The following is an 18,404-nucleotide window of genomic DNA, read 5'->3' on the forward strand; positions in this document are numbered from 1 at the left end:
ACCGTCAGGGACTCTAAGCGCCAAAGAACTTCAGGCGCTGCTGGTGGTAAACCTCTTCACCAGTCAACTCTCGATCCAACTGGTTTGGCTTCCAAAAGTCAGCCGGCGGAGAAAAAGAAAGGACATGACAATATCCCGCCACCCAACCAGGATTCAAGCATGATGATCAACCGACCGCCAACTCCATTTGGCCAGGCTGGCACTAGCTCAGCTATTGGTGGCGAGGCTCCTCCCCCTTTGCTGAGTAGATGTTTTCGGTCAAGGTCCCCCCAACATTGCTTCCTTGGCAATCTTCCATGCACTTTCTGCCGCCAGCACTGTGGCGGGAATGGCTCAGTGTGTGAAGGAATTGATATCGGCCAAAAGTCGTTTTGAGAAGAAGGCGGCTGATTATAAGGCTGCATATGAGAGAACGAAGGTCGATGCTGAGACCGCTAACAAAAATCTGAAGTCTGCTGAGGAGAAGTGCGCTAAGTTAACTGATGACTTGGCGGCTTCTGACCTGCTCCTTCAGAAGACCAAGTCTCTGAAAGAAGCCATCAATGAAAAACACACTGCTGTTCAGGCCAAGTGCCAAAAACTGGAGAAGAAGTATGAACGCATGAATGCTTCCATTTTAGGGCGCGCCTCCCTTCAATTTGCTCAAGGCTTTCTGGCGGCCAAAGAGCAAATAAGTGTGGTTGAACCGGGCTTCGATCTTTCTCGCATCGGGTATCTGAAGGAGATCAAGGATGGTCAAGTGATTGGCGATGATGACGTTGGCCTCGACCTTCTTCCTCAGTTTGATTCTGAAAGCGAATCTGAGGAAGGGAATGGCGAGGATGGGAATGACCAGAACAAGAATGAGGGTCAAGGGAAGGAAGCCCCTCAAGCTGTTGCAAGCCAGGATAACAACGCCAACAGTGGGAATCCGACTTGAATTTAGATTTTTTTATTTTGTTTAAGTTAGAATTTTGCTTTTGGGCTTTGCCCTTTGGCTCTTTTGTTCGTTGTTGTTTCAAGTCATGTATGGGCTTCGCCCTTTTTTCATCTTTAATGAAATTTGTTTAAGTTCAACCGTTGTTACCTCAAGTTGTTGTTTACTAAATTTTCTTTTGATTTGGGTTTATATACCTTAGCCGATTTTTCGACGAGGCTTGGTTTCTAGTGGCCACTAGAATTGCCAAGGCTTTTAACATTTGATGGCGATACTTTCTTATTCCGAAAGGTTTATTCGCGGTATTGTATACCTTGGTACGATTTGCACTGCATGAACTCGTAATATAAATTAAAAAATAAGCAATTCTGTTGAGATGATTTTTTCATTAATTTTCTTTCATACATGGGAACAATTGTCCCTTCATTCTTTACATATGCCGCCTCTTTAAAAACCTCTCCAAAGAGAGGGAAAAAGAGTTCGGCTTCATTTACCTTTGTTGTTCCTTTTAACTGAAATACTGCTTCAAATGCGAGGCGTTCCATGTTCGTGGAACCCTTTGACCGTTAAGTTGTTCCAATTTATAAGCTCCTCCTCCAACGTCGCCTATAATCCTGTAAGGCCCGCCCCAATTGGGCGAAAGTTTGTTGTGTTTGTCAGGTATAGTATTTTTTCGGAGCACTAAGTCTCCTACCCTCATAATTCTTGGCACAACTTTCGTTGAGAATTTTCTTGCGACCTTCACTTTCCCCGCCTCATTCCTTATGTGCGCCTCTCGTTGTTCCTCAGGCAGCATGATCAAACTTGCTATCAAATTTCCCCCGTTGTCATTCTCATTAAACTGAGATACTCGCCAACTTTGGTTTTCTATTTCCACAGGGAGCATGGCATCAGTTCCATAAGTTAAACGATATGGGGTTTCCCTTGTGCTTGACTGTTCAGTGGTGTTATATGCCCATAGGACGCCTGGTAGTTCTTCCGCCCACAGTCCTTTCGCTTCTTCCAGCTTCTTTTTTAAGCCTTTCAAGATAACCTGGTTAGCTGACTCGGCCTGTCCATTGGTTTGTGGATGTTCTACCGAGGCAAATCGTATTTCAATTCCCATTTCCGCGCAAAATTCCCGGGTGACATTACTTGTAAATTGGGTCCCATTGTCCATTACTAATGCCATGGGAACCCCAAATCTGCACACAATTCTTCGCCACAGAAAATTCCTGACCTTGGCGGCTGTTATAGTCGCCACTGCTTCAGCCTCTATCCATTTGGTGAAGTAATCAACCGCCACGATGATATACTTCATTTGTGCCTTTGCTACTGGGAATGGTCCTAGAATGTCTGTTCCCCACATAGCGAATGGCCAAGGTGCCATCATGGTTGTTAATTCTTCCGGTGGAGCCTTATGTAAGTCAGAAAAGACTTGACATTTTTCACATTTCTTGACGTATTCCAGACAGTCCTTCTTCATTGTTGGCCAATAAAATCCTGCCCTCAGTACCTTTACTGCTAATGATCGCCCACCGATATGACTGGAGCACACTCCTTCATGGACTTCCGCCATTATCCTAATGGCATCCTTAGTATCAACACACTTGAGCATAGGAGACATAATTCCCCGCCTATACAACTCCCCATCCACCAGTGTGTAAAAACTGGCCTCCCTGCGTTTTGTTCTCAAGTTCAAATCGTCGTCCTTTGAAGGATTTTTCAAGAAAATCTTGATTGGCTCCATCCATGAAGGCTTGCCTTCGATAACTGACTTCACTGTTTTTAACTTCACTTCCACCAAGTCAATACTGGGGCGAGGAAGAGTTTCCTGAATAACTGTTTGGTAATTGCCCAATCGCCCCGTGCTAGCCAACTTTGCTAGCACATCAGCCCTTTCGTTTTGACTTCTGGGAACGTGCTCTATTCTGATCTTCCCTATCTCCATCATTAATCTTCGCACCACCTCTAGGTATTTTGAAAGTTGCGGGTCCTTGACTTGATACTCGCCATGTTTAACAACCAGCTGTGAGTCGCCTTTGATGAACAATTTTTGAACTCCTAACTCAATGGCCAGCCTTAGTCCGGCGATCAGAGCCTCATACTCTGATTGGTTGTTGCTTGCCTTGAATTCGAATTTCAAAGATTGCTCAATGACCATCTTATCTGGGCTTTCAATAGTTATTCCAGCTCCACTTCCGGTGTTGTTTGAGGATCCATCAACAGACATGATCCATTCGCCTTGGTTTTTCTCGCCCTCCGTGGGTGTTAATTCCGCAACGAAGTCGATCAAGCTTTGGATTGTAACTTGCCCTCTTGGTTCGTATTGTATATCGTACTCAAACAACTCAACTGACCAGCTGACTAACCGCCTAGACAAGTCAGGCTTTTGGAGTACTTGTCTTAAAGGAACATCAGTTTTAACTTTAATTGAGAAACTCTGAAAATATGGCCTAAGGCGCCTTGCTGTCTTCAAAATTGCCAAGGCCGCCTTCTCAATTTTCTGGTATCGCAATTCAGCGCCTTGCAGGGTATGACTCACAAAATATATAATCTTTTGTTGCTTTCCTTCTTCCTGAAGCAACACCGTGCTAACCGCCCTATCCGTGACAGCCAGGTAGAGCATCAGAGGAACGCCTGGCGTAGGTTTGGATAGCACTGGCAACGTTGCTAATGATTCTTTCAACTTGGAAAAAGCTTGCTCGCATTCCTCCGTCCATTGGAACTTGGAATTCTTTTTTAAACAATTGAAGAAAGGAGCCGCTTTGTCTCCCGCCATTGGCAAGAAACGTGCTAAAGCCGCCATGCGTCCTGTTAATCGCTGTACCTCCTTGACGCTTGTTGGACTTTTCATTTCTAAGATCTCCTTGCCTTTATCTGGGTTTACTTCAATCCCCCTTGATGTTATCATAAAGCCCAAAAACTTTCCCCCTTGAATCCCAAACGAACATTTCTCAGGATTTAGCTTCATTTGATATTTTCTTAGCTGAGCAAAGGCTTCCTTAAGATCGTCGCCATGATCCTTTGACTTGGACGACTTAACAATCATGTCATCTACATACACTTCCATATTTCTTCCAACTTGTTTTGAAAAGATTTTATCCATGAGGCGTTGGTAGGTAGCTCCAGCATTTTTCAAACCAAAGGGCATTGTTTTGTAACAATAATTCGCCTGGTTAGTCATAAACGCCGTACTTTCCTCATCCGAAGGATGCGTCATGATTTGATTGTAGCCAGAATAGGCATCCATGAGACTTAAAAGTTCGTTGCCAGAAGCCCCGTCTACCAACTTATCAACATTGGGAAGAGGATATGAGTCTTTGGGACACACTTTGTTCAGGCTTGTGTAATCCGTGCACATTCTCCACTTTCCATTAGCTTTCTTGACCATCACAACGTTGGCGAGCCAGGTTGGGTACTGCACCTCACGAATGAATTGTGCCTTGATCAACTTCTCAGTTTCTACTTGAACCGCCTTGTTCTTTTCATCGCTCATCCGTCGCCTTGGTTGGATGACTGGTTTTGCTCCTGCCCGTATCGCCAACTTATGAGTGATTACGTTGGGATCAATTCCTGGCACGTCATTGATTGTCCATGCAAAAAGATCTAAATTCTCACCCAACAGGGTGATCAATCTTTCTTCTTGTTCTTTTGTTAATCCGCTATCGATTTTCAGAACTTTATCCTTGATTTGTGCTGATTTTGTTTCCTCCAAAGGTTGTGGGCGGAAATCATCAGCGTCATCTCTTGGATCCAAACTAAATCCTTCATGTGGAAAAATTTCCGTGATACGGTGGCTTTCCTTGGCGGCCTTTTTCCCATAAAGAGCCACACTGCGAAGGTAACACTCCCTTGCTGCACTTTGATCCACTCGAAGGACGCCCACCTTCCCATTACAGGCCGGGTACTTAACAGCTAAATGCGCTGTTGAAATTACAGCACATAACTTGTTGAGGGTGTCCCGCCCCAAGAGTACGTTGTAATTGGCCCTACATGCCAATACCAAATACTTCACCTGAAATTTTTTGACAAAATCCCCCTCGCCAAAAGCCGTCGATATTTCAACATATCCTCGAACATTGACTCGGTCCCCTGTAAACCCCACCAGGGTTCTAGTATAAGGTTTCAAGTCCGACTCCTTCAACCCCAGGCGCTCAAAGGCGTCCCCATAAATGATGTTCGCCGAAGATCCCTGATCCAAAAACACTTTTTTTGTCATGTAATTGTTGACCCTGATTGTCACTACAATCGGATCATTTTCATGAGGAATAACGTGTGCAAAATCTTGAGGGGTGAAAATGATGGGAGAGTGATTCAACCAGCACTCGCCCTCATACACCTCATGCACCGAATGAACAGCCGCCATGTACCGCTTTCTAGCCTTGCTTGAAATAGCGCCTCCTCCAAATCCTCCTGCAATCGATGAGCATTCCCCAACAGGGTCACCCAACTCTTCCACTATCTCTTTTCCTTTCCCCCTGTCCCCCTGAGTTACCTTAGTGGCCTCTGATGTTGCTGCTTCTTTAACAAAATTTGCCAGATGACCAGCCTTGATCAACCTATCAATCTCCCGCCTCAAGTTCCAACAATTATCTGTGGTGTGCCCCAACGTTTTGTGATACTCACACCATCGGTTTGTATCCACATTGGCTGGTGGTCGCCTAGGAGGCGGCGGGTATTGCACCGTATTTGTTTGTGCAACTGCCTTTAAGATAGTGCTTAGAGGGGCATTCAATTTAGTAAGTGGAACAGGAGTTGGCGAGGGTCCTTGTTGGCCAGCCGGGGCTGCCGCGGTACCTTGGGGATTCCTATGCCACGTATTCTAGAACCCGGGCTTGGTATTTTGATAGGGCCGGGTCTTGGAATACGAGGAGTTTGAGCTACCCGTGTATCCTTTCCAGTCTTGTTCTTTTCCTGAGAAACTCCGCCAGGCTGGACGTGTTTTCTCCCCTCCTCCCTTTCTTGCTTCTTTTGATCATCTTGCTCAATCAAAATGAATTCCTGAACGCGGGCACGAAGATCCATCATGTCCTTAGCCGGTCGTCTAGTCAAATCTCGGTTCAAATCACCCGCCCTGAGGCCATTTTTGAAAGACGCCAGGCAGACATCCGGATTGCCTTCCTCCAATTGAACCGCCATTTTACTGAATCTCGCCATGTAGTTCTTGAGCTTCTCTCCTGGTTGTTGATGTATGCTGATAAGGTCAAACATGGTTGCCTTGGTAGTTTTATTGGCGGAGAATTGAGTTAAGAATTTCGTGGACAAATCAGTAAAATTGTCAATGGAAAAGGGCGCTTGTCGGATGAACCATTGCATCGCCATCCCCTTGAACGTTGACGGTAACAATCTACACTTCACCTCATCTGTTGCTCCTCCAATAACCATTTTTGTGTTAAAGTAACGCAAGTGTTCCATGGGGTCAGAGTCGCCTGAAAAGGCGTCCAAGGCCATCGTTTGCAGATGCTTTGGTATACCCACCCTTGTGATGGCGGGAACAAAAGGCTGGAACTCGACAACGTCCTCGGCCTCGAGCCGTTGTTCTTGCTTATAGTCTTGTCGCTGGGTTAAATACTCCACCTGGGCTTGCAACTGCTCGTTCTGGCTTTGTACTTTTTGCAAAGTATCCAACATTTGTTGCAAGGCCGCCGGAGTGATTCCCGTCACTACTTCTGGTGCTTTTCTCGGAACGTTATTTTTGAGGTCGTCCAGATTCACGTATTCAGGCGGCGCTGATCGTCGCCTGACTCCTGGATCTGATCTAGCTATCAGATCTGAAGGTCTCCCCGGAGCTGCATTCACCAACGACACCGGTGACTGCGCCACCGAGTGAACCCCTTCCGAAGAAGCCTCCTGCTCCGGCTCTTGAGGTACTTTATGGTTGTTGAATCGTCCGCCGCCGCGGCCGCCGTGACGACCACCACCCCTCCCGCGATGATCGCGGCGGCCCACACCACACGAACGGGTTTCCATGGATCTTAAAGCTCACCCTCTACGTCAAGTAGTAGATCGAGGTAAGACCCACAGACGGCGCCAATGTTCTGTACTAGGGAGATCTGACGTGAAAGACTGACAGAATGTAAACCCTAGCAGAGTACTAAAAATATCATAAAAGGAATATTCTCATTAAATGTTCAAAAGGTACTTTTTACAAGGTGTTGACCTCTCCTTTTATAGAGGGAGTGATCATGATGTGGACTTTTACTGTACTTGGGCCTGACAACCGGGGCCCAAGCCTCTATACATATAAGACAAATCTAAAGGAATCTTCCAGCTGGCGTGTGGGCCTGTCCAAAGGAAGGGCGGGATTCGATGTTGTTCCGCAAACCCCGCCATGGCTGCTTTCGTTCATCTAAATGCTCAATTTGGGCGGGAATAAGGGATCCTTATGTCCCGCCCAGTCCAACCGAGTTGATTGCCCAATTTGTTTGTAGGTACTCTAAACACAGTAGAGTAAATGAAGCATCACTTCTCCTTTCATGTTACTATGTTTGACTCATCTTTGCCTGCTTCTTTTTCTTTGTGTTCATGTTAGCAATGATTCCCGAGGTTTTCTTATACCAACTTCCATTTTTAGGTATAATTATCTCATATAGTGAGCAATTGATGGTTTCCATGAGCCCATTGTTGATGCATCTCATAAATATGAATTTCCAAACAACTATTTACTTATCCACGTTAGCTTAGATCCTCCTCAGGTATGAGTATTTAATTCTTGCAAATTTGATCTTTTTAACCTACTGAGCTCATATACTTCCATACATCTATGAAGGTATGAAAAACGATAGAAATGGGGGTTTGAATAGCGTTTTCAATAAAATTTTCCCACTTGAGATTTAGACAAATCTCTCAAACAAATAACACAAGGTGCAAAGATAAAAGATGAAGAAAAGCACACAAGGATTTTATCCTGGTTCACTTGAAAATCGCTCAAGCTAGTCCAGTCCACCCGTGAAGGTGATTTCTTCCTTCTTAGAATGAAGGCAATCCACTATTCAAGGTTTGTTACAACTACACTAGCAACTGCTTAGTGACTAGCAATACAATGAACTAGTAAACACTAAGATTCACACTCTTAGTCTTCTCAAGGAGCTGACCAACCTTGGTCCCTTAAGGAAAACAAAAGTAACTATTTGAAGGTTTTGGGTTTACAATGAAGTGCTTCTAAGAAAGCTAGGGTAAACACAATATGAACGGTTGAAGAAAGATTGCTAAGATAATATTGAATGTGCTTGAGTTTGAACAAAGTTTCGTAACGGCATCTTCCAACTTCAGCCTCTATTTATACTCCAAGGATTAGGGTTGCATCCGTTGCATGGAATGCTACCGTTGGAGGGTAAATCCGGAACTTCCAGATTCTGCTATGGCTGAACGTCTTAGGTAAGGTCGTCAGAATAGTACATCTTCTTTTGTACTTGGATAGCGACGTGATCCTTATCCTAGATGACTTCTGATCAGACGATTCTTCATCTTGAAACTTGTGAAGCTTGGTGATCAGAGTCAGAGGGAAGCTTGGAACTTCTGACATTCGTATCTTCTGCTTCTGGACATCAGAGTAGGAAGTAATTGGTCTTCAGAGCCAGCTTACTCTTGGAAGTCAAAGTCTTCACTTCTTAGTTTCTGGACCTTCAGAGCCTCTGGACCTTCACAGCTTCTGGACCTTCAATACTTCTGGTCTTCAGAACTTTAAGTGATATGAATCCACATCAGAGCTTGACATCTTCAGAACTTTCTGAAGCATATACTACTGTTCAATCTGAACATAGTGAGTGTGAAAGCGTTACGTTGGTTACTCTTTGGGCTAAATGCTTCTGATAAGTGAGTATATTGACTAGAGTCAGAGCCTGTCATTTAAACACTCAGAAAACAATGTTAGAGTACCATAATTATTCATACTCAATAGTTAACATGTAATCATCAAAACATAAAGTTGTACTACATGACCAAATCTTGGTCTTACAAACTATTTACTTATCTAGGTGCTACTCTGATTGTCAAGGGAGACTTTATCCTCCAAACGGTTTTGATTTATTGTATCTAAAGCTAGATATTAGTATGATACGAAGATGGAGAATACACCTAGTGTGTCACTTTGTGCTAATACATATATATTAAAATAACAGAGGTTATGAGAACCCTATTGCTGATGTGTCATCACCTGGTGCATTCTGCTCTCACATTCAATGTCTCTGCATCATGGTACATAAAGGTTGTACATTTGTAGTTGTTCACTTTGATCTAATTGTGGCTTTAATATGTGCAGAATTTGAGCAGCAATGTTCATCTCCAAATCCAAACATATATGTCTTGTTCAAAGTAATTGCAATTAGGTATATATATTTAAATTGTAAAAAAAAATTCACATTATTGCTTTGTTAGGTAGGTTAAACTATAAATTAAAGGGCATAAAGGTGTTTGGTTTGGACTTTGGACAGAGGGAAAGAACTTTGAAGAGCGGGAGGGAAATAATGGACTTCAAATGTAGTTCTGCATGACAACAACTGTAATAAAGACTTACGTGCTATTGTCACATAGGCTACTGATGAAGAATATTAGATTAAGGAATACCAGCTGATATATTAAAAAAACTTTGGAGCATCGCGGGTTAAGAAAGAATTATGTGTGCCAGGTAAGATTTTGTGAAAGACTCTACCTAACATATTTCACATTCATACGTGATAAACTATTTTAGTTGCAGGTTCCTATTTATTTCCCTGGCTTTATAAATATATGACTAAAGTTTGTGCATTATATATATATATAGGCATGCAATATTTATATATAAGTTATATTGTAGTGTAGTCTATCATAAGTTTGGTGCTGATTGTAAATTGCAGGAGACCCTGAGCAAGGCATTTGACTGGTGTCCATAATTTATTTCTTTGAAGAAGGTAAAAGGACAGAGTAGAGGAAGCATAAGAGAAAACTTGCATCAACCAAAGTAGAAACACATCATTCCTCGGTGCTAATGAGCAGTTGGCTAGTTGCATTATATCTTATATCAGGCTGTAAAAAAGCACGTTGAGGTGAAAGAGAGCAAGTGAAGCTATGATTGAGATGAGACACGAATTGGGAAAGTCTTATTATTAGACAAGAAGTGGGAAGGTTGTGGGGGAATATTTTTTTATTAATATTAGTGGAAGTAAAATTTTGCATCTCATATAATAAATTTTGGTGATTTCAGGTTTGTCATTATATGTAGATTTGGTAAATATACAAACATTGACTTGGCTGAGATTTGTACAGAATTATGTTTCACTGAATTTTTTAGGCATTCTTTTAAATGAAATTATGTTGCATTATAGGCGCAGTATTTCTTTTACTTTCTATGTATTTGCACTACAGGAAAATTGACTTTCAGCCACGCATTATTTTGCCACGGCAAATAAACCGTGGCCTAAAAGTTGTATAGGCCACAGTTTCAGACCCGTAGGACTATTTTGCAAAAATTAAATTTCGAGTTTAGGAATCCGTAGCCTATACTCTATAATCCACGGCTTTATATCCATGGCTATATTTTGGCTGCGATTTGCAAACCGCGGACCCCTTATTCCACTCTTTACAACCGCGCCTGTAGTATTGTTAAATTAAAACGTGGGCAAAGCCTATTAAAATTTCCTTGTGGTCTATTTTTTATTTTATTGAAAACAAAAAATTAGAAGCTGAAACAGATTTAGGAACTTAACCTAACACTAAACACTTATCGTGAAAGCCCCCCACACCATTTCATCTTCTCTGCCGTCGTAGCGCTGCGTCCTCTCCACCCTCGTCGTCAACGAACCCTTGTGCGTGCCTTCTTCACAAACCTTCCTTGTGCTGCGATTGTGGAGCGAAACGGGGACACGTGAAGCCCTCCTGCTCTCAACTTCGTGAAGCCCTCCTCCCCACCCTCGTCGTTGACGACCGGGGACACGTGTTCCGTCCTCTCCACCTTCGCCGCCGACAAACCCTTGCGCTATGCTCTCAGACCCTTGCCCTAACGTTGCTGGTGCCTTCGGTGAAACCTTAAGCTAGGATCTCAACACCCACCCCTACACAAATCTGTTGCTTCACGAAGAACACCACCGCGGCGACAACATCAGTAACCACGATGGAGTCCTCTAAAGTTGCAAGCAGAGGTACTGTCGAACCCTTTCCTCTTTCTCTTATGTGAACTGTGTCTATTTCGTCGATCAATTGAAATATTCTCCTGAAATTCAAGGTGACTGATATTTTTTGTCAAATCCTCCACTTTTATTCTGCCCATTTGCGTAAATGGTGAGTTTTGTTTTCCATTTCTTCTCTAATTCCCAATTTTCACAGAAACCCTAACTCTATTCCTTTTATGGGCACCGTTGAATTTTGTTTCACGCCACCCAGAGAGATTTATAGCAATTCAGGTTCAAATCAGTTTGTATTACTTTCACCATGAGGAGGCTCTGTAATCGTGGGTCTGCTAGGGACAATGATGAAGCTATGATGGATTGTTGGTATATTACAGAGGGGGTCTAATTGTGATATAGTTGACTATTCAAAGCATTGCTTATCTGTTCTTGTATTTCCCTATAATCTCTGCATTTGTTATTTCCATTGCCTATATTGTTTCTCACTTTGGGTCTTTGTATCGGGTTGGGGAACCCCTTGTGCTTCCTATTAATTTACTTTGGCTTACCAAAAAAAAAGGTTCAAATAAGTGTGAAGATTAAAACTTAAAAGCAATTCCTCTGATTGTAGCAGGCCATAATGTCTCTAACAAGAGCTTGACGAAGAAGCTGACTTGAAGCAACTGCTATCAACAATTTCAGTTCAGGTAATACTTATTGAGTCTCTTCTCTATTCTTGTTGATAACTCCCTATTAAATGGATTGCAGTTTCTTCTTTTGCCTTGCTTCTTTTGCTTACCAGATGAGAGTATAAGCAGTTTGTGATGTTTATTATTTTATAATGCATATAATAATTCACTATTTGATACATTTTCTATCTTTATTGGGTTGAATATAATAATTTATCATTGTTTGCAGTTGTGCACAAGGGAGTTTAAGTGTGATGGTTTATCATGCTCTTTGCTGCAATTAAGTAGCATTTTGATGTTGTCAACTTTCACTCTATTTATGTCAAATTGTTATTTCAGGGATTCTTTTTTAACTTCCTAGTTTCTATATCTATTGCAGTCTTTCCTTTGTGTCCAAAGTTATGTTCTCTAAAAATTTGTCTATGAATTCCATGAAAAGGGATTAGAAGGGGCTTTTAATTTTAAAAGATGTTTATCCTAGAAACTCACAGGCTACTCCTCCTACATGTTCTGTGTCCACATGTTGTATCATAGAATCACGCTCACATGAATATATTATGTTTCTTGGTTTTGAAATTCATAAGCTTGATTCTATGAATTTCAAATATTATCCAATTGCATAAACACTATTGGTTTTGTTTATTAGGTTGAGTCTCACATGCATGCTGCAGTGCAACAACTTCTAGTAAATCCAAAGTAGAAATAGTACCCGTTTCTACCAAGGTAGGTGCCAAGATAGTTTTACTTTTAGTATTTGTCATATCGTATTAGTGTATTACTAGTAAAATCTGCTTGTATAAATTTTTTTTACTTTGGGAAAAAGCTTTTATCTAATCAATCTTTTGTTTGCTTTCTATGGCTCTCTATTTTGAATATCAGGGAATTCTAGCCAAGTTAGTCACAGTGGTACAGTAGAGCTCCTTATGAAGAGAAGAGTGGTTGTGCAAAGGGGGCTTCCTCTTCTTGGAATCTTCTACCCATGTTCCTCAACATGAAGAGGTATACTTTTGTAATCTTCGCCCTTAATGGTGTATGTTCGTACATGGTTGTGTTCAGTGCATGGGTTCTTTTGTGAAATCTAGTATCTGATTCCTTAATTTGGTTGTGCTTGCATCCACCAGGTAATCATATTACTTACAGTTTTTTTGTTTTACTTTAAACATACTCTAATTTTTATTTCTCTCGTGGTTGATAGAATTGATGCTCATGACTGAAGGAGGAGTCTCAACTTCAACCACTAATTCATGTGGTGAAAGGTAAGATTAACCTGATCAATTGGTGACAAAGTATAATAATATCTTAGAGTACTGGTTCAAAAGTAGTTTTAAAACCAATTTAAAACTGGTTCAAAAGTAGTTTTACTCGCTGGAATTAGTCTTTTTAACTCTAAAAGTTTAAAAATTGGTTCAAAACTAGTATAGAACCAAAAAACCTAGTTCAAAGCTGTAAACATGTTGCATGTTGGTTTTTTTTTCTATGGAAGTAATTATTTCTACTATTTTTTCTTGCAGGGATATGTACTAAGACTCAATACTGAGATACTTCAAGCTGCTAGGCCTCAAGTATATTGATTACTCCATTGATTATAGATTAAGGTGTTCATGAAAATCTAATGTAATTCTTGAATTCAATTGATATGCTCTGGTCTCCTAGATTTGTCATTTTCCTTTATTCAGAGATACGCTGGCCTTGTATTGAAACTAGATATTATATATTATATTTTTTCCCAGTACTTTCACAAGTATTACTAAATTTTGGTTATCTTTTGCTTTTAGACCAAATTGCATAGTTTCTGTTTGGATTAGAGTCATTTGGTTTGATAGTGAAAAGAGCCCGATCTGGTTCCTTAAATTATTGTGGCCTTGAATTAAGCCACGGTTATTAAACCGCGACACTGATCACAAAACCGCGGCATGAAACAGTGGTTGTGTAACCGTGGTATTAAGGTATGTGGCCACGGTTATTAAACTGCACCGCGAAGACAACCGTGGCCATAACTAACATGTTTAAACCGTGGCCTTTTAAAGCCACGGCTGTTACGGAATGGTGGCCTAACCTTGAAACCCGTGGTGTATTATCAAAGGCCACGGGCGCATATCCCACGGACAGGAATCCGTGGTAAAACCGTGGCTGAAGCGTCCAGCCACGGTTTTTTTACATACAGCCACACTTTTCTGTCCGCGGCTGAAGACCAAATTTTTTGTAGTGTTGATATTAGATTCTAAAATCTTTTTACTTTTTTTGTTGTTGAGTGTTGGTGTAGAGCTATAAGGGGTCGTCCCCCTAGGATAGCTTAAGTGGTAGGAGTTGGGGACATATGAGTTAGGTAGGGGAGGTTTAGAGATCGATTCATGGTGGGTGCAATTTATTTTTCCGATGTACCAAAAAAAGAGCTAAAAGGGGCCAGATGAAGGTAATGTCTTGAAGGTCTGTCTCTTCCTTTTCTCTTTTGTTGGGAGTTTTTATTTTCAGTGTTTAGCCCCCATGATATTTTATTCTAATCCATGATTTGCTTTAAATTTATTTAGTTAATCGTATATGGTTTTAAATCTTATACGAGGACTTATAAATGCTATCAAGATAAAATTAATAAATAAATTGTAATACACTTTTAGTACGTTATTTTTTTAGTTCTTAAGTATATTGTTTTCTCTATCAAATGTAAGAAAAGTTCTTCGTGCACCCCACGGGTAAAACATGACATAAATATGGCACTGGAGTTATTATAGTAAATTTCGTCGTGCAACACACGGGCAAAAAAATTTAGTAAAAATAAACCTATAAACAAACCAAAGATACACGTATCAAGGCTTTAGCCCAACACACTACACATAGTAATATACACACACTAAATAAAATGGGCCTCTCGACCAAAAAATAAATAAATCAATCAAATGGGCCTCTCCACCCAAAGCACATGCACACACATAACATGATGAAAAGGAAAAAGGGTAGAGGGCACACCAAAAATAGAGAAACATAGATCAAGAGGGGGATTGTCCATAATTCCCCTGAAAATAGTGCCTTATGGAATTCGTAATCCCGAAAACTATGTAGAGGCACACCAATTTTATTGTTTGTTGTAATTTTCAGATTTTTATCTCATCATAATTATTTATGGTTAATTATTTCATAGAAATTTTTTTTTTCACCATGTTTTTTTTACTATAAATAGAGACTTGGTTCATTTGATTTGGACACAGAAAAAAAAACTACATTTTTTCGTGTAGTTTTTCTATTTAGCATCCAATAAACTCTTCTTTGTAGCTCTTAACATCTTTTTAGTGAAATAGATCCCAACAATAACTATTTCAACACCCAAAATTCTACTAATTACCCTTTCAACTACTCAAAATTTTAATTTAATATCAATCGATAATTGTTATTAATATATAATTACAAAAAAAAACATAAAAAAAAGAATATGAAATAAAAGTGGTGGGGTAGGGTGTTAAATTTTATTAAACAAAACCATTGTAGTGAATAAAAGTTGAATGTGTGTTAAATTATTAGATGAAAGAGAGAGAAGATGATATTAAGTGTAATAAATGAAAAAGAGAACCATTGTACATAGTCTTAAGTTGACGAAAAACAAACTAATTTAATTTTATTTATAAATATTGCCCAAAAAATAAAAAGACAACTAAAAAGCGGAAATGGATTCTATTTAAATCTTACCTGGACACTGAATTTTGTCCTCTTTCAACCTTTTGTCTATTATTATTATTATATATTAATAATATTTTTTTTTAAAAATAACAAAAATAAAAACACAAAAGGAATAAAAGACAAATAAAATGGAAAATCAGAATGAGTGGCATGTACAGTACCACTTCATTTACTTGTGAAAATAACACATTTTCAAGTTGGGTTCAAAGGCCTCTTGTTTTGTTATTTATAAAATTTGCTTGGGATTTCCTTAGCTGCTGCTCTAATGATAGCAAAACAAACTTTAGCTTAAACTGGAAAAAGTTGGTACATGTGCACAAAAGAGTAAGTGAGATCAGGAAGGGGGTGGGGAGAAGGTTGAAGATTCCTCATGCCAAGAAATGAAGTGAAAGCCACCCATAAGAACATAGGAGAGATCACGTGCCTGCAGCTCTAAGCTTTAAAAATGTAAGCTAGCAAATCATTGGTAGTAGTGAGTAAACCAAAAACAAAAACTGGTAAAGAAGAAGGAAATTTTGGAGCGAAAACCTGCTCCCTACAGAAAAAGTGAGTATAGGGGTGATTTGGTCTTCTTCTCCCAAAGGCATGCATCCCTTGGAGATAAAAGGGAGCAGACTGTGAGGAAAAGAGGAGAAAAGAATCCAGAAAGCTCTAAACTTGTTGTTGTCTTCATAACCATAACCCCCCTCCCCCATCAAAGTTCAATTCCTCCATAACTACAAACTCTTTTTCCTCTCTGCAAACCATAAACCCAACCTCAACACTTCATAGCCAACCCAACCCAAACCCTCTAGCTCCTAAACTAGAACCAACCCAAACTTCCTTGTTCCACAACAGAACCACACCACCTACAACCTCAGCAATAGCGCCCCTATCTCAGCCTCCAACACCCCTACTTTATAGGTCATCTAGTCACTTCCACTCTCCATCCACTACCGCAACCTCCGAACAAGGCCACCGCGAGCATAAATCGCCGCTCCGGCGAACGTCATCACCTTGACCGGCATATCCATGCCTGCCCGAGAAGGTTAAAGATTCCTCTCCAGCATTCAATGCTAATAAATGAAGTGAAAGTCACCCATAAGAACAGAGGAGAGATCACGTGCCTGCAGCTCTAAGCTTTGAGCATATGAAATCATTTAAAAAGTGAAGCTAGCAGGTCATTGGAAGGAGTGAATAAAACAAAAACTGGTCATGAAGAAGGAAATTTTGGAGGGAAAACCTCCTGCCTACAGAAAAGTGAGTATAGGTGTGGTTTGGTCTTCTTCTCCCAAAGGTCATGCATCCCTTGGAGATAAGAGGGGGCAGACGGTGAGGAAGAGAGGAGAAAAGAATCCAGAAAGCTCTAAACTTGTTGTTGTCTTCATAACCACACCCCCCCCCTTCAAAGTTCAATTCCTCCACAACCACATATTCTTTTACTTTTATACAAACCATAAAAACAACCTCAACCCTTCATAGCCAACCCAACCCAAACCCTCTAGCTCCTAAACCGGAACATACCCAAACTAGAGCCCCCTGTTCCACAACAAAACCACACCACCTACAACCTCAGCAATGTCCTCCCTATCTCAGCCTCCAACATCCCTACTTCATAGGTCTTCTAATCACTTCCACTCTCCATCCACTACCGCAACCTCCGAACAAGGCCACCGTGAGCATAAATCCCCACTCCAGCGAACCTCATCACCTCAACCGGCGTATCCGTGTCTGCGTGAGAAGGTTAAAGATTCCTCTGCAGCATTCCATGCCAAGAAATGAAGTGAAATCCACCCAAAATAACGGAGGAGAGATCACGTGCCTGCAGCTCTAAGCTTTGAGCAGATGAAATCATTTAAAAAGGGAAGCGAGCAGGTCATTGGAAAGAGTGAGTAAACCAAAAACAAAAACTGGTCATGAAGAAGGAAATTTTGGTACGGAAACCTGCTGCTTACAGAAAAAGTGAGCATATGGGTGGTTTGGTCTTCTTCTCCCAAAGGTCATGCATCCCTTGGAGACAAAAGGGAGCAGACGGTGAAGAGTAAGGAATCCAGAAAGCTCTAAACTTGTTGTTGTCTTCATAACCACAACCCCCTCCCTCAAAGTTCAAATCCTCCATAACCAAAAATTCTTTTTCTTCTCTGCAAACCATAAACCCAACCTCAACCCTTCATAGCCAACCCAACCCAAACTAGAGCTCCATGTTCAACAACAGAACCACACCACCTACAATCTCAGCAATAGCACCCCTATCTCATCCTCCAACACCCCTACTTCATTGGTCATCTAGTCACTTCCACTCTCCATCCACTACCGCAACCTCCGAACAAGGCCACCGCGAGCATAAATCCCCATTCCGGCGAACCTCATCACCTCGACCGGCATATCCGTGTCTGCCCGAGAAGGTTAAAGATTCCTCTGCAGCATTCCATGCCAAGAAATGAAGTGAAATCCACCCAAAAGAACGGAGGAGAGATCACGTACCTGCAGCTCTAAGCTTTGAGCAGATGAAATCATTTAAAAAAGGAAGCTAGCATGTCATTGGAAGGAGTGAGTAAACCAAAAACTGGTCATGAACAAGGAAACTTTGGAGGGAAAATCTGCTGCCTACATAAAAAGTGAGTATAAGAGTGGTTTGGTCTTCTTCTCCCAAATGTCTTGCATCCCTTGGAGATAAAAGGAAGCAGACGGTGATGAAGAGAGGGGAAAAGAATCCAGAAAGCTCTAAACTTGTTGTTGACTTCATAGACACAACTCCCTCCCCCCCCCCTCATAGTTCAATTCCTCCATAACCACAAATTCTTTTTCTTCTCTGCAAATCATAAACCCAACCTCAACCCTTCATACCCATCCCAACCCAAACCCTCTAGCTCCTAAACCAGAACCAACCCAAACTAGAGCTCCCTAATCCACAATAGAACCACACCACATACAACCTCAGCAATAGCGCCCCTATCTCAGCCTCCAACACCCCTACTTCATAGGTCATCTAGTCGCTTCCACTCTCCATCCACTACTGCAACCTCCGAACAAGGCCACCGCGAGCATAAACCCCCACTCGGGCGAACCTCATCACCTCGACCGGCATAT

The 18,404-nt window shown here is 41.3% G+C and overlaps 1 long non-coding RNA gene across 2 annotated transcripts; it reads left to right on the top strand.

Moving 5' to 3' along the window:
- Positions 1 to 10,549: 10,549 nt before the first annotated feature.
- LOC130711081 (uncharacterized) lies at positions 10,550 to 13,407 on the top strand. Of its 2 annotated transcripts, none has more exons than XR_009010563.1 (6): positions 10,550 to 11,013; positions 11,609 to 11,684; positions 12,313 to 12,389; positions 12,546 to 12,665; positions 12,862 to 12,922; positions 13,178 to 13,407. It is a non-coding gene; the product is annotated as an uncharacterized LOC130711081 (long non-coding RNA). The 2 variants fall into 2 exon arrangements; XR_009010564.1 differs by having other exon boundaries at positions 11,612 to 11,684.
- The last annotated feature ends 4,997 nt before the right edge of the window (positions 13,408 to 18,404 follow it).

This window comes from Lotus japonicus, chromosome 1 (assembly GCF_012489685.1).
Source record: "Lotus japonicus ecotype B-129 chromosome 1, LjGifu_v1.2".
Taxonomy (NCBI): Eukaryota; Viridiplantae; Streptophyta; class Magnoliopsida; order Fabales; family Fabaceae; genus Lotus; species Lotus japonicus.